Raw genomic sequence first — 5,467 nt, forward strand, 5'->3', positions numbered from 1 at the left:
ATTCCCGTCTCCAACGGTCCCTTAAAATTCTGGCCCATGTCTCTAAGACTAATGGGAGTGAAACTACAGCTGCTCCTTCGACTGAACAGGGAGAGCTGCTCTCTCTGTGTTGAAAGTGAATGAATCTGCTCTTTACCTTGTCTTACTGGAATGTTCACTGTCTGTAAATGTCTGTTTGAAAATGTTTTCCTGTTATATTAATGGAGCAGAGGAGCAGAAGTGAGGTACTGTTCAACAGAGAGGTTTGGAAGTGGGTGAAGGGGTGGAGTGACGGTGGGAGTGAGAGGCGCAGTGAGTTGGCCATTCTCAATAGAGTGTCAGGAATGAAGGTCAGAGGAACAGACCAGGCAGGAAACACAGAAAGAGCGAGGAGAAGCTGGTGTGAAAAACAGAGATTAAACAACAGGCTTGTTCAGTTGGTTTGGGTCTGGTGTTTAGAATACCCGGAATCTGGGTTCACTTCACTTCCAACTCAGCAATTGTACCAACATTATGTTCATAAAACCATAGAATGATACACAAAGAAGGAGACCATTTGGTCCATTGTGTCAATGCTGTCTCTTTGGTTGTGCTATCCAATTAGTTCTGATGCTCAGCTTTTTCCTGTAATCTGTACATTTTCCTTCCAGTATTTATCCCCATTGCTTTTCAAAGTTACTACTGAATCTGCTTTCAAGTCCTGATCAGACAGTGCATTCCAAATCACAACACATCACCGTATAAATCCCGACCTCATTTCGCCTCTGGTTCTTTTCTCAATCACCTGATAAATACATCCTCTGGTTACTGACCCTTTTGCCACTGGAAACAATTTCTCCTTATTTGACTTATTGAAAACCTTCTTGATGATGTCACATACTAGACTGCCAGTAAAACTGAAGCCCATGTAATAAAAGGGACAATGACAGCATGCATATGAAATTAGCAGACTGATAGGAACATAGGAGTAGGAGTAGACCATTCAGCCCGTCGAGCCAACCCCGCCATTCAATATGATGATGACTGATCATCCACTTCAATGCCTTTTTCCCACACTATGTCCATATCCCCTATGTCATTTGCATTTAGAAATCTGTCAATCTCTGCTTTAAACATACTCAATGACTGAGCTTCCACAGCCCTCCGGGGTAGAGAATTCCAAAGATTCACAACCCTCTGAGTAAAGAAATTTCTCCTCGTCTCTGTCCTAAGTGGCTTTCCCCTTATGTTGAAATTGTGTCCCCTGGTTCTAGATTCCTCAACCGGAGGAAATAGCTTCATCTACCTGTCTATCCCTTTAAATATATGGTAAGTTTCAATGAGATCACCTCTCATTCTTCGAAACTCTAGAGAATACAGTCCCAGTTTCCCCAAAATCTCTTCATAGGACAGTCCCGCCACCCCGGGAACAAGTCTGGTGAACCTTCGTTGTACTCCCTCTATGGCAATGATATCCTTCCTAAGGTAAGGGGACCAAAACTGCACACAGTATTCCAAAGTGCAGTCCAACCAAGGTTATATACAATTGAAGCAAGACTTCACTACTCCTGTACTCAAATCCTCTTGTGATAGAGTCTAACATGTCATTCGCCTTCCTAATTGCTTGCTGCACCTGCATGTTAGCTTTCAGTCACTTACTGACAAGGACACCCAGGCCCCTTTGTCCATCTACACTTTCTAATCTCTTACCATTTAAGAAATGATCTGCACATCTGTTTCTCCTACCAAAGTGGACAACCTCACATCTTTGCACATTATATTCCATGTGCCACTTTCTTGTCCACTCACTAAGTCTGTCCAAATCCCCTTGAAGCCGCTTTGCATCTTCCTCACAACACACATTCCCACCTAGTTTTGTGTCATCTGCGAACTTGGAAATACGACATTTGGTCCCCACATCCGAATCATTGATATATATTGTGAACAGCTGGGTCACAGTGTGGTGGTGAACAGTTGTATTTCTGTCTGGAGGAAGGTTTACAGTGGGTTCCCCATGGTTCCTCATAACTTCAGTTATGTGCAGACACTGGAAAAGCTGGGGTTGTTCTCCTTGGAGCAGAGCAAGTTCAGAACAACTTTGACAGAGTTAGAATCAAGGAATCAAATGGTTACAGTACAGAAGGAGACCATTCAGTCCATCATGTCCATGACAGCTCTTTGCAAGAGCAAATCAGCTAATTCCACTCCTCTGCCCTTTCATTGTAACCCTGCAAATTTTCTCTATTCAGGTGTTTATCCAATTCCCTTTTGAAAGCCACGATTGAATCTGCCTCCAGCACACTCTCAGGCAGTGTATTCCAGATCCAAAGCACTCGCTCTGTCCCACGCCCCTGGTACCATTGCAGAAAATCCCTTCTGTTCATTTCATCCCTCATAAATAATTGAAATGAAATGTTTATTAGGAAATGCACAACATAAAAAGGAGAGAGAAATAAATGCTGAGCAAAATAGAAGTCAATGTTTGGAAGGTAAAAAGAGCAAAAGATGTAACTTTTAGTCTGGACGAGTGAGAGGAATATATCACACTTTGGGGATTTTGTAAGAGGATTTATTGATAAACCTGGGATTTGAGAGGAAGCTGGTTCATGGTTTACAGAACAAATTCAGCCCCTGGGATGGAGCCAACAGCTGCACTGTCCAATAACAAACAGGACGGGGACACTGTCTCAGGCCCAGTGAGCTCAGTCGATGAAAGCATGAAACTCTGAATCTCAAGTTTTTGAGTTTGAGCCCCACGGTGGGTGTTTTTTATTTCCTTTTTAGGCTGATTTTACAGGCATTCTCCAGCTCTGAATTCCTCGGCAGAGAGTTCAAGGAGTGTTTGAAATGAGATTCAACAGCAGTATGAGAAAGTCTCTCCTTGATTCAGGACTCTTACCTCTCTGCAGCAACTCGCTGCTGAAGATTGAACTTTATCTCATTTCATTCTCATTTGAGGGTCAGTGTGGATCACTGGGACTTCCGGCTGTCTCCCACTTCACAATCCATCAGTGCTGAGAAAGCAATGGGGAATATTACTCACATGTTACAATGTTTTATAAATACTTGAATGTATTTCACACTGTGTCTAACAGTGTGAATCTCCCCTGGTATATCAGCTCACCAATACTTCAACAGAACATTCACATAATGTGAGCTCTGAGATCTGTTCAGATCCCATTCCCAAGACCTGGAAAGTGGGATTGGGCTGGATCGCTCTTTTTCAGCTGGCACAGACACGATTGCTAAATGGTCTCATTCTGTGCCATAAATTTTCTCCATTTTCTATGTTCTATGAAGTGAGGTGTGATTGGGAGGGGCAATTCCACCAGGGTTATATTTTCTACCAAAACAATGACACAAGGGATACTTCACTTTTTTATTCATTCATTCATGCGATGTGGGCGTTGCTGGCCAGGCCAGCATTTACTGCCCATCCTTAATTGTCCTTGAGAAGGTGGTGGGGTGGGCTGCCTTCTTGAACCACCCTTGAGTGAGTGTGGCATCAAGGATCCCTAGCAAAATTGAAGTCACTGGGAATCAGGGGGAAAACTCTCCACTTGCTGGAGTCGTACGTCGCACAAAACAAGATGGTTGTGGTTCGTGGAGGCCAATCATCTCAGCCCAGGACATTGCCTCAGGAGTTTCTCAGGGTAGTGTCCTAGACCCAAACATCCCAGCTGTTTCATTGATGACTTTCTCTTCAACATAAGTCAGAAGTGGGAATGTTAGATGATGACTCACAACTCTTCAGATACTGAAGCAGTCTGTGCCTGCAAGCAGCAAGACCTGAACAACATTCAGGCTTGAGCTGATAAGTGGCAAGCAACCTTCTGGCCACACAAGTGCCAAGCAGTGAACATCTCCAATGAGAGAGAAAAAAAATCTACCTTTTGATATTCAGAAGCATTATCATCGTTAAATCCCCCACCATCAATATGTTGACCAGAAACGTAACTGGACCAGTCACATCTATGCTGTGGCTATAAGCGCAGGTCAGAGATTACGAATTCTGCAGCAAGTATCTCACCTCCTGACACCCCAAATCCTGTCCACCATCTACAAGGCACAAGTCAGGAGTGTGATGGAATACATCCCACTCAACAACACTCAAGAAGCTCAACACCATCCAGGACAAAGCAGCGCACTTGATCGGCACCGAACCCACCACCTTAAACATTCAATCCCTCCACAACCAGTAAACAGTGGCTGCAGTGTGTACCATCTCCATATGCACTGCAGCAACTCGCCAAGTATCCTTCAACAGCACCTTCCAAACTCGTGACCACTACCACCTCGAAGGACAAGGGCAGCAGATGCATGGGAACTCACTACCTGCAGGTTCCCCTCCAAGTCACTCACCATCCTGACTTGGAACGATATCGCCATTTATTCACTGTTGTTGGGTCACAATCCTGGAACTCCCTCCCCAACGGCAGTGTGGGTGTTCCTGCACCATTTGGACTGCATCAGTTCAAGAAGGCAGCTCTCCACCACCTTCTCAACGGTAATAGGAATGGGTAATAAATGCTCGCCTTATCAGCGATACTCACACCCAAGAATGAATAAAAACCAAATCACTCTCCACAGATTCCCCACAATCTGGGCTTGGACATTTACTTCAGGAGCACAGAGCTTTATATCACTGCAACATGAGTTCCAATCTTCATATTCTGTTCACTTTTCACATTATTTTCTACCAGTCCACGAGCTTTTATTAATTCAGTATTCGGGTCTCTGCTACTCAACCGTTTCTAACATCTCACCTCTTACAAAAAAACACTCTGATCTATCGTCGGTAGTCGATGACCCCTCATTTTAAACTCCATCTGCCAAAGCATTGCTCACTCACTTAATCTATCAAGAAGATTTGAAAATAAATTTCTTGCCAAAGGATAATTTTCTGCATCTGCTCCCTCGCCATTTGCTTTTCCCATTTGTCTTTCACTTGGTGCAAATCCAGAGAAAGTAATGATGGAAGGAAGGAGGGGAGGAAAAATCCTGCTCCGTTTCGTGATCCCGATTTGATCTTCATTCCAGTGCAGTTTGGGTGAAGAATTCCAATTGTCTGTCTCAATTTTAATAAAGTATAACCAATTCTGGAATCACTGTCAAGATACTGACAAGAACAGGTTTCGAGGCTGACTTTGCACAGCAGCTCACCCAACATAAATAATACACGAAACAGCTCATAAACTAGCGACAAGGATGGGATTCGAACCCACGTGTGCAAAGCACAATGGATTAGCAGTCCTCCGCCTTAACCTCTCGGCCACCTTGTCAATTGCAGACGCATAGCTGTCACCTTCAGCACAGCTTCTGGCTGTGCAGCCAGCTGTGGAATGATGGAAATATATCTTCTGCAAGTAAATGAAGTTGGGAATGGAGCAGTGTGAAACATTTCCAGACCATGTCCAACACGTTTCTACTCAGTGTGAAAACCCACCACGGAAAGACTGGAACATACAATCATTTCATCACATCATGATTAACATCACTCAGACACCTG

At 44.0% G+C, this 5,467-nt stretch overlaps 1 non-coding gene across 1 annotated transcript; it reads right to left on the minus strand.

Annotated features, from left to right (window-relative positions):
- Window positions 1–5,158: 5,158 nt before the first annotated feature.
- On the minus strand, window positions 5,159–5,240 carry trnas-gcu (transfer RNA serine (anticodon GCU)). Its single transcript has one exon. It is a non-coding gene; the product is annotated as a tRNA-Ser (tRNA).
- Window positions 5,241–5,467: the final 227 nt, after the last annotated feature.

The sequence above is a fragment of the Heterodontus francisci genome, unplaced genomic scaffold, assembly GCF_036365525.1.
Source record: "Heterodontus francisci isolate sHetFra1 unplaced genomic scaffold, sHetFra1.hap1 HAP1_SCAFFOLD_59, whole genome shotgun sequence".
Lineage (NCBI taxonomy): Eukaryota > Metazoa > Chordata > Chondrichthyes > Heterodontiformes > Heterodontidae > Heterodontus > Heterodontus francisci.